Source organism: Ambystoma mexicanum, chromosome 5q (genome assembly GCF_040938575.1).
Source record: "Ambystoma mexicanum isolate Mex_15411 chromosome 5q, UKY_AmexF1_1, whole genome shotgun sequence".
Classification (NCBI taxonomy): domain Eukaryota; kingdom Metazoa; phylum Chordata; class Amphibia; order Caudata; family Ambystomatidae; genus Ambystoma; species Ambystoma mexicanum.
Genome location: NC_090933.1, coordinates 1,123,660,498 through 1,123,672,510, shown reverse-complemented (window position 1 = coordinate 1,123,672,510; position 12,013 = coordinate 1,123,660,498).

Genomic DNA, 12,013 nt, shown 5'->3' with positions numbered 1-12,013 from the left:
TGCACACCTCTCCCTATATCTCCCCAAGTTCCCTGCATGCACCCCTTACCTACATCATTATGAATTCTGCAACCTCTGCCAACCTTGTGAAATGCATCTTCAACACTTCCTTCAACCCCCGCCTCTCGACAATCCACTGAAAATCAGCACCCCAGCTTCATGTAAGACCTTACACCCTTCCAAACCCCTTTCATCAACAACCCTCTCAGCAACCCCATTTACCACCGAGCACCTTCTCCCCTACCCTCCTGACTCCACACATGCAATCCCCTCTCACACTCTCCCTTTACTCCCTGCCCCACTCCAATCGTCCTCACTTGGAAACATACATCACAAACCCTCTTTTCCGACCTTTAAAGAATATTTAGAGCCTCCCCATCCCACCTTAACATCAGAGACAGCTCACCCACCCCTAACTACCTCTCCCCTTCTACTTCCACCCTTTCTCCTACTCGCTGAACTCCCTACACTCTTACTTATTCACACTGCACCACCACCCCACATGCACACTGTAGCCAGCCTTTCTGGGGGCAAACAACACCCACCCCCACTCCTTACTCTCATGCACCCTCATTAACACCAGATCTGTCGCCAAAAAGCAACACAACATATATGATCTAATTTCCTCGGAAAGTCCAGACACGCCTTTCATCACAGAAATCTGGTTCTCTGATTACTTCTGACCCATCACACACAAGGCATTCCCCCCAGGCTACACACTCATCCCCATAACAGAACTTGCAGAGCAGGCCGGATAGTCATCCTCTAGAAATCACACCTTTGATATGATATGATATGATAGGTTATTTATAACGCGCTTAATACCCAGAGGTTTCTAAGCGCGGACCCGGGGATCGAACCTGTGTTGCTACACGCCGTCTTGCTTCCAAGGCGAGCACATTGCCGATGAGCTATCCTCCCGAGACAATCTTTTTCAATCTAACACTCTGAGCAACAAGCCTGCAATGCAGACTGTGAATCCCTCCTTGTGAAATTTCTCATCAACCATCTCTTACCCACAGCTTTTTACTCATCTAAAGACCTATCGGCAACTACCTCCTCCTCAACACCGGAAAAACGTAAACCCTGATGTGTAGGAAGACGGCTCTCTTCCCCAACCCACCTCTTGACCATCCTCCATAGGTCCTCCCTGTGCTGCATCCAATGCAGTAGAAAACCTAGGATGTACCATGGACACTGACCTGACACTCTCTCACCACATTAAATATGTGCATAAATATTGCTATCTGCACCTCGGCATTCTTAGACGTATCTTGTCTTACCTCTTGTAACCTCACAGAGTCACTGCAATCATGGCCAGCATCCTCTTACGCCTTGACCATGCCAATTCCTGTTACCTGGGTGCCCCACATATCAACTCAGAAAGCTCCAACAGGTCCAAAACACTGCAGATAGGCTCTTCATGATCATTGGCTCCAGAGAGCACATAACACCCGCCCACTGTGTCCTCAACTGTTGGGCGACGGGCCACTTTCAAAGTCATGTGCATCACCCACCATGCCCTCCACAAGACAGGCCCAGAATACCTCCAACATAAACTATTCCATTACCAACCCAACCGCAACCAATCAGGCAGTAAACCCATGCTGTGCATTGGGTTATTCACACACCTTGCAGGTAGGCTGGGAAGAAATGAACCTGCAAATAAAATGTACCGAGACCAGGGAAAAATAAAGCCCAGCAGATAACAGGACAGAAATGCAATATCTACAAAACCAGGAAGTAAGCCAGAGCACACAGGTATGTATCAAACTCCATGCTTATAAAAAATATACGATGGCAAGGCCACCCACCCACACACATTTGCCACCAGACCACTCTTAAGACACATTGCACAACACCTCTGCCATAAAAATGTAGCTATCCCCAAGGACAAGAATTCAGTCTTGCTGGACACAGAACAAACTTCCTGCATGCACATTCTATCCAGAGGATCCAACAGCAGTCATCCACATGCCAGCTCGATATGGGTAGCTAGTAAAGACTTGGTCACCCCTACCCTCCTTCATACTGAGTATAATTCATGTGGTGTCCCGATGGGACCAGCGTTCCTGGGTGCACCGATGCCCTCTCCGCCCCGAACACAGACACAAATACAGCATGTATGGTCTTCGATCCCCGCTCATGCACAGCCCTGTGTGCTGACATGATGCTGTATTTATGGACACGGCGCAATATGACATTCCCTGTCTTCGCACCTTAAAGGAGACCGCACCAGAATGCACACACGTATTCTAAACTCATCTGACAAATTTCTCATAGCATGGACTTTAGTCCCCCAAGGGAATTCACCTAAATCACTTTGAGACCAATAGGAAAAGGCACTATACAAATGAAAAATTGCATTATATTACCTTGCAGAGCTTCTGAAAACTTTCATTGGGCAAGACTGTATGTAAGTACGCACATGGGAGACAGCTGCCCAAGTCCAGAGACATCACGCCCGGCCATCCTGGAGCTCTGACTGGGCTGCGTAACAGAATTTCCCTCCGAGAAGGGATGGGGAGTCTGCGTGGGCTCCATGGGACCGGCACTGGATTTTGGGATGATCAGTCCACATGGGAGACAGGTGCCCATGGCCTGGACATCACCCCTGACTGCCGTGGAGCTCTAACTGCATTGTGTTAGGGTTTTTCCCTCTTGGTAGAGATGGGGAGTCTGCGTGGGCTCCCTGGGACTGAACAGTCAACACTTTTTATTTTCAAACCAGGTAGGTGAACCCACACATGTGAGGTACCGTTTTTTTTCAGGACACCTGTGGGAATGTGGTAAGGTAGGGCATGTGCACTTTGCAAATTTTGCACTTTGCGGGGGCTTGTGGGTAATAAATACTAGGGCGATTTGCGTAAATCAGACCTCAGGTGTATTCTTTTCAGAAATGCATGGGTTCCCCATTTTCCTTGGTGGCTGTGACACCCCAGGCCCAAATCTCAGGGTTGTCCACAAAGTCAAATCCAGTCTTACCCAGGGCATTTAATGTACCATTGGTTTAGCCTTCTCCCTTTCTGTAGCGGTAGGTGCGACAACACACAGGTCACATACCATTTTCATTATGACACCTGTGGGAATGTCGGAAGGTAGGACATTTGTTGTTTTCGCTTCGTTTTGATAAAGTTTTTGTACATTTGCTACTGCAATTTTTTACACAGCCCTTTCATTTACCAAATGTAACGTACATATAGTTGCTGCTTTAGGCACTGTATGCTTTTGTAACCTGCAAAAGTCGCCTATCCCTCAAAAGCGCTGCTTGTGCTCTTTCAAAGAATGTAGGCTTCCCATTCCTCACCACATTTGTTTTCCATATTTTTAAATGCAAAGTATGTCTGTTTCGGCTGTCAGCAAATACATCCTGTGTACCATGGCTCAGGTTTTGGCTTGTGGTATTGCAAAAAAATGTAATTTCCTAACTAGAAGAGTTGGAGAAATTTAGCAGTACATTGCTGTTCTCAATATTCACAGAAGCCATTACCTTACAGGTCCAAACATGTCCAGCACATACAATTTGTTCTGTCTTTTTACCAATTTTTTCCCAAACTATGGGAATTGTACCTGCATAGTTGTATGCAGTTGCATGACCTGTGCAAACTTTTCTGAAATGTATGCCCTTCTGTCTTCCCATTCAGCTTTCCTACCCTCCTCTTCCATTCCGTCCATGGATGTCCTAGTGGAAAAAAAAAAGAAATCGCCTACCTCTAACAAAACTGATGGTAACCTTATAAAAATATGTTTTTTTTTCATTTCCATTCAACCTGTTCTTGAAAGCCTGGAAAATGACGAATTCAGAACAACAAACCATGTTTTCCTAGCTCTTACAAGGAACACACCATTGTATTGTTATTTTTTGAAGAAACACAAAGTTTGCTCTCTATTTTGTTATTTTCTCTCACACCCCCAACAGCAAACTAGGATTCCTTGGTGGTATTATGAACGCCTACATATGGGAAGAAAAGGGGCCAAATTTGGCAGAGATATCTTTTGTAGCAAAAATGTTACTAGGGATTTAATGTGACATACCAAGATCTCCAAAAAAGAGCTGAGCGCTGGGAGGGAAAACCCTCAGCAGTTAAGTCGTTACATTTAGTATTATAGAATAGGATTTGACTTAAAACTGAAAAAACTAATGACAGTGCACAATGGAGGTGGGTTATAAGGAAACTGGCAGATCTTTTGCTGCAGCAACGTGGTGGCTAAGTGGTTAAGGAAATAGGAACGAATCCAAAAACTCATCAGATCAAGTCCCTGTAATGGATGTTCATATCCATTATAAAACGATTGATTGAAGGTTGTTTTTTTTCTTTTATGCCACTGTGTTGCCTGTAGTGGCATGCACATCTGCGATTTCTTTCTCAATTCTCAAGGAATGTGAACAATGCAATTAAATTAACCCCTTAGCAACATAGATAGAAAACACCAAAGAATAGAGATACTTTTGAATTTTGCAAAGATAGCACTCACGTTAGGATTTCCCCCTGCAAGATTCCTCAACCCACAAATAATCAATTCTAAATAGATATAAGGAAGCAGCAGGTAATCAGGAATGAGGAACAAGATACAGAATTCGAATCCAACCTTCCCTCCCCAAACAAGAGAGAAAAACGGATTTGAACCCTTGCAAGGTTAAAGTGACGCTCGGAAATGGCTCAATTAATCAATGAATGTGTGCAAAAATCCTTAATTAAGTGCAATTCTCTATGGGAGCAACATTGGAAGGTTGCAAGCAATCATAAGTAATAGTTTGAGTAAAAGCATACAATTGGAAAATGAATGGAAGGTTTAAAACAATTAATAGTAAAAATAACATGTGTAAAACTTAATAAAAACAGGTCAAATGTAGGAAATCTGGATGCGTCTTTTGTGTTGGGGGTAGCTATAGGTCTTAGGTACAATCTGAAAGTGAAATGAGGTTTCTAGCTGTTAAATTGAGTGAGTTATGCAAGATCTAGTGAGGTGAATGTTTGGAAAATAAAAGGCGCGAAAAAGAAACAGAAATCAATTTTTACAAGGACCGTTTTACTTTACACTAGGGCATTCAGGCTAGGCTACCAGCTTGAGACACAGTAAGCTCCAGAGTTGACCCGCGGAATCAACCCCAGCACCTCCACGCCCACGCTGGCGGACCCAGTCCGATTACCCGAGGGAGGATTAAGGGTTTAGGATTTCATAAAACAAAATTATTAAGGCTATTGGCGCTAGCACAAGGAATCAAAGCAGGGTTTCAAGAATGATTGTGACAATGTTACAGTTATCAGGATGAGTATTGGAAGACTTAGAGATTGGGATGGAACAACGCAAGGCAAGGTTTACTATGTTTCCTATTGATACTCACAGTCCACTTTTAGTTGGATTTTGGACAGTCAGCGCTCTGGATCACCACACTTATCTGGTCTAACACAGGGCAGCCGGACAAACTAAGCGGGGCAGAGTCAGCTAGGCAGGGACTGGATACCAAATGATAGTTCTTCTGGACTGGCAGTTCTGGTTTCTGGATACTATAGGGCATCAGGATAGCATTATAGCAGGATAGCCGTGAGTGGCAGCAAGCCAGGTAAATTCAGGATGCTTCCCCAAAACACCACAGCGATTCCCTTGGCTTATGGGGATTATTTTAGAGTTGAGACCTAGCTGAAACAGAACACAATCAGCAATTGCTTGGCCTTGTGGTTGGGATATGAGTTTAGATGTTTAGATGGATAGATGCAAGATGAAGACAGAAACAGACAGGAACAGGACGCCGGCATAGGAATCAGTGTGTGTATGTGTGTGTCCTGAGTGCTAGTGAGGTACCCTTATTTATAATGCCAGATGACATCATTACAGTATATGACAGGGGCAGGATTCACTACCCCCACTCTTAACAATAGGATTGGGCAAGGGCATAGTCTCCGCCTTGCTCACAAGTGGTTGGATATTAGAAAAGTGATGTCATGTTTATGAGGTGATTTTTACTGTATCTAGAAACTTCCACATCTCCTGTACTGCAAATCTGATCTTTCCAAAAACAGATATTTATGCAGTTGCCACCTCTTAATAAATCAGATACACAGGTTACATATTTGGAGCAGCACAGATTAGTCCAAACCTCCAGTCTGTGTGACCTTGGTTCGTTTCTCTGACACATTTTAGTAATTTTACACATTAAAGATTTGGCCCACAATTCCCCAATGTTATACACAGATGCAAATTGTCCCCAAGGATTTCAAATGTAAGCCAGGCTTATAGGTACAGGTGGTCTAGTCAGCGACTCGAAGTTCAACACTTATAACGGGACAAAATTATATTGCTTAGAGTATCTTAATCCACTGTGGAATAGGGATAGGAGACCACTAATTCCACATAATCAAATTCCAGTCTGGTCGCAGGCCACTGGATTGACGTTAAGCTGGGAAAGAACCCATCATAAACAGTAGTAAAAAAATGAGGAAAAGATCCAGGACATTGCGCCCAATAAAATGGAAAACGTGTTTATTATTAAGTTGGCCCTTTGGTGATAACATGTTTCGGCCCTTCCTGGCCTTTCTCAAATCAGGGCTAATACATTCCTTGTACATCCATATAATTCCTCGCCGGGAGTCATAGATTCGTCTTAAAGAGGTCGGACTTGTATTGGGTTTAGTCCCTCTACATAAAATTTAGTAATGCTTCAATCATACGCTTCAATCATACGCGTTGGCTTGTTCCAAAATGGTATTCTGATGAGCAAAATCAAGAGTGCGTTCAGAGGCTGGGGCAAGTGTGCTGGGCCAATCAGGGCCACCGAGGCTCAGAGAGATCCATCTTGTGAATCGGTGCCCCAGAATCTCTATGGATGTTGCACAGACCTGGAAAGGGTGGGACCCAGCTCTCTTTCCCTTCCTGTGGATCTAATGTGCTTATCTCACCTGGCACAAGACTGAGCTGGTGCACTCTCGGAGAGAGCAGGAGGCATTGCTTTCCATCCGTTTCAGAACAGTATTGACATCTTTAAGACATTTAACTGACATTTTATTTTTCTATGTGCTTGTTTGTTGGATCCCTGATAATTTCACACCCCTTTTTGGATGCCCATTGCAAAACCTTTGGCAATCCCTTTGTGAAAACGTTGTGAACCACTTTCCCTTACCCGAGCGCTCACTATTCTAACCTCCCCACAAAAAACGTTTGTGACACTTTAGTGAAATCCTTTGTGACATACTTGAGAAAACGATTCTGAACCTTTGTGAAACCCTTTTGCTTAGTTTTCACTAACCAAATTAAACAAATCCCAAAAGTTACATTGCCTGTTTCCCCTTTTCTTGCCATCATTCATGGATGATCTAGAGAGGGATCATAATGGAGCTATCTTGTTTTTTTTTAAAATTAACAAATGTATATGGTTTATTAAACCTTTACAAAAGAATAAAAGATATAACAATTTCCATTACAAAAAGAGAAAGAAAATAAATAACAATTATGATTACCATTAAAATACTTGATCATATTTACAAATTCGCTTAATACTCTTGATAATATTGATTTAAGTATAATGGCAATCTTCATATTTCACTGAAGTAACATTGAGTAAGTCCTGAACCAATATGTAAAAGCACAAATAAGATGAAAACAACAAATTAATCTCATTACACCCCTTCAAGGCTTGGATTTATCCCGACACCGTCCTGAATTTCTGTCATTATTTATAGATTCCTGGTTAGATCTGACCTGTTGTTTCTTGTGCAAGGACTTGTTGGCTTTCATCTCTTTAGTGAATTTCTTTTTTGTGCTGATCTCGTGGAACAAGGGGCGACCCTCCCCTGAAGCCACCCTGCCCAATGGACAAAACAATCAGGCAGAGTAACCCTGAGGAGACAACCCAAATAACAGGAAAAAACTCTTTACGTGGGAAAAAAACATGTGGATGTTGTGCGCATGTGTTCTCAAGATGGAGATGAGGGATTCAGGAATGGAGGCGGATTGAGGAACAGCAAAAGCTCAGAAGGAAAGAAGAGAAGGCAGAAGAACAAATGCACTGAGAGCCAGAATTCAGGCAAAGCAGCAAGGAAGGAGGAACGGCCAGGAGAGCGCCGAAAAGGGGAAGGAACAGGAAAACAAGGTAACTCACAAGGTATGGGAGAGCTGTGCACCAGGGTAGCCAAGCATGAGACGCGAGAAGCTATGACTCTGCTAATGCATATAAACACACTGCGTGGAAGAGCTAGACTGCACACAGCAATGCCGGAGTAATGCAGCGGTCGCCATGTTGTGAGGAAAAATTGAACCTGCAAGTCGGGAATGATGTCTCAAGCTGGTCAAATTAGTCCGGGCATGGTAAATCATGACAGAATGCCCCCTCCGAAGAACCCTTTCAGCGGGTTTGCCAGGGTTAAGACAGTGATATCGACAGAGCAGATGAGGTGTGTGTATGTTGGTAAGTGGTTCCCAGTAGTGTCCATTGGGTGGATATCCTTTCCACTACACTAAATATGGAAGACATCCTCTCTGGTACTTGGAATCACACAGTCTGGCCACCTCATACTCCACTTGCTGGTTGTCATTTACAACTGGAGGAGGAGGAGGATATGAATGGTTTCAGTAGTGAAGGGTGAAACACCGGATGGATGCCTTTCCATGTCATTTGTTTGTTTGTTTGTTTGTTTTGTTTTATTCACTTTTTGTGCGCACCAGACCCAGGGGTAGCAGGGCGCATTGGCAAGAAAATGCAAAACTTACAAAGTTACATCATAGAAGAATGTACATTAGAAAATACAATCAGGTCACACAAATAATTACAAAATATACAAGTTCGAGTAGGTCAATCAGAATTACAGCTGTATAGAGTGAAGGTCTAGCGTAGGAGGTAGGTAACACCGGTCAACTGAGGTCAGTCGAGGTAAGGTGTTGAATGACTTTTTTCCTGAAACAAAGGTAGGGCAGGTCTGCTCTAAGGTCTTGTGGTAGTGAGTTCCAAGTTTTAGCAGCCTTTACCGGGAAGCTATTTCCTCCTATAGTAGTGAGTCTAAAGTTCGGTATTGTCAAGCAATTACAATTGACAACTGTGGTTGGTCTAAGAGATGTTCTCCTGAGGAATTTGTCAGTCAGGTAACTAGGGGCAGAGTTATTAAGGGCTTTGTGGGTCAGGGATAGCATCTTGAGTTTTATTTTGTTCTCCGTGGTCAACCAGTTGTGATGACGTCTGGCAGAAGAGATATGGGATCTTTTATTAATGCCTAGTGCTGCTCTCAGGGCATTATTTTGTAATGTTTGTAGTCTTTGGGTTATTCTTTTATTAGTTCCAGAATATAGAGCATTACAATAATCAATTTTGGAGAGTATTAAGGCTCTGGCCAGGATTAGCAAACTCTTATTGGAAAGGAATGGTTTACCGGCTCTTATCAGTTTGCACGTGTAGGCCGTGGAGGAGGCAAGGGATTTTAGCTGTTTATCAAGTGATAGGGTAGAATCAAGATAGAATCCCAGGGTTTTTACATCCTTGGATACTTGGATGATATTCCCATCTATGTTGAATGAGGAGAATTCCTGTCCTAGTTTTTTGATATTGGCTTGGGTACCTAGGATAATCAACTCTGTCTTATCATCGTTTAGACAAAGGCCGTGAGTGGCCATCCATGCCTGGATGATAAGGTATACCTTGTTCACCAATTCCGTGTTTTTTGCATGATCCCCAGAAAGCGGGAGGAGGATCTGTGTATCATCTGCATAATAAGTGTAGGTGATACCAAGATGGTCCAGATCATCAAACAGGGGCTTGGTGAAGATATTGTATAGAGTTGGGGAGACACAGGAGCCCTGGGGAACACCACATGAGATAGGGGTGGGTGCTGAGGGGGAGAAGACTCTCATCGTTCTCTCACTCAAGAATGACTTGATCTATCCAATGGCTTCCGAGCAGAAATGGGCGGCGGAGTCCAGGTGACTACAGAGGACTTTGTGATCCACCAAATCAAAGGCAGCTGAGAGGTCCAGGAGTAGTAGGACTACTGTTCTCCCTTTGTCTCTCAGCTCATCAATTTGAGATTTCAAGTCAATGAGGGCAGTTTCTGTTCCATGTAGGGGACGGAAGCACGATTGTCTTTCTCCTAATAGGTTATGTAATTCTATGTGCTTTTGAATTTGGTTGTATGCGGCTTTGTCCAGAATCTTAAGAAGAAATAGTACCGTAGTAATAGGGCGGTAATTAGTAGGGATGAAGGGATCTAATGTCTGCTTTTTAAGGAGGGGGAGTACCCTGGACTGTTTAAGGTTGGCAGGGATGGTGCCTGAGGCAAAGGAGGCGTTAATCAATTTAGTGATAAAGGGAGATAATTCTCTGGCAGCGTCTTTTATTAGCTGTGCTGGGCAGATGTCACCTTTACAATTTGATGGTTTAAGCGACAGGATAACTTTTTCTACTTCCAAGGTGGTCATTTTGGAGAAGTGGAAGGTATTACTGTACGCCAGCGGGTTATTGGTATGAGGCATTTTAGGCAAATCCTGAATTTTAAGTACTTTTTTTTGCTGGATTTTATTTTGGGGTGTGATAATTTTATTTGCTAAGGCTTGCTGGATATCCGTGCACCAAAGTTTGTCCTTGGTACAGGTGTCCTGAGTGGCGATGCGAGACTCGAGTTCCTTTAGAATGGAAAAAAGCTTTTACATGCTGGAATTAGATTTAGCTATACGGTCATCATATGAGTTACGTTTTGCCTGGCAAACTTCTTTTTTGTAAAGTGAGGAGAGAGTGGATAGTTTAGCTTTTTTATCGGCTGATGGGCAGAGCCTCCAGGTTGTTTCACTCTTTCTTTTCAGAATACGTAAGTCTCTTAGCTGTGGAGTAAACCATTTGTTTAGATGAGCTTTCGGTTTGCTTGATCTAAGTTTGAGAGGTGCCAATTTATCTAGGGTAGTGAGCATGACAGTATTAAATTCTTGCACCAGGATGCTAGGGTTTAGATTAGCTGATAGGGTGTTAAGGGTCGGTAATATAGCTGGGATCACTTTCTCAACAGTGATACATTTTTTATTTCTGGTTAAGCATGGTGGCGCTAGTGGAAGGGTCGTAGGGTTAGGTCTGGAAGTAACTAGCTTAAAGGACACCAGGGAATGGTCGGTCCAGGGTAAGGGCGTTATAGATGAAATAGTGGCTGTACAGTTGCAGTCAGCTATCCAATATAACGTTCTTCCTTTCAGGTGCGTAGGCTTGTCAACTCTTTGAGTTAGGCCTAGTGCGTGAATAGTTTTGGCTACCAATGTAGCACTGGTATCTGAGGTGTCATGGAGACCTAAATTAAAGTCCCCAAGAAGGATTGATTGAGAGCAAGGTTTAAGGTTATTTGTGAGTAAGTTATGGAGATCCTCTTCAAAGGTGCCTAGAGGGCCAGGGGGTCTATATAAAAGGTGAATGATAAGTGCATGATTATTATTTAGTTGAAGTTTGGCAGATAGGGTCTCACAGGATTGAATCGATTGGGTAGGTACTAATCTGCGTGAAAGGCTTGTTTTAGAGATTATAGCGATGCCGCCACCTCTAGCACCTTCACGGTCGTGTCTAACTATCGTGTAGCCATCAGGGATAGCTAGCATGAGCGAAGGTCCTGCTGCATTGTGTAGCCAGGTCTCTGTGATAGCGAGAAAGTCAAGGTTGCCTTCTGTAATTATGTCGGCAATGTCTAGGGCATGGGCGACAAGCGATCTCACGTTAAGGAGTGCTCCAACAATAGTTGGGATCTTAGTGACCTCTGTGGCTTGAGGGGGTAGAATAGTGGACATATTGGGTGTTTTTGACTTGTTGTTCTGAGTTAGGCAAATATAGGAATTAGGTTGTGAGGGTCGTCTAGTATGGCGAGGTTTACAGACCTGATGGAGGTTTGTTTTAATGTTGGTAGAGGGCAGAGATCTACGGAGGGGTTCATGCAGTTTAGATAATCTTCCACAGAGACTAAGGTTTCTGCTAGGTGTATCACATGGGTGTGATATCGCGGTGGATGTCTCAAGGGGCTCATGGCTAGGACGTAAATATTGGTGGGGAGAGCTACTGTTT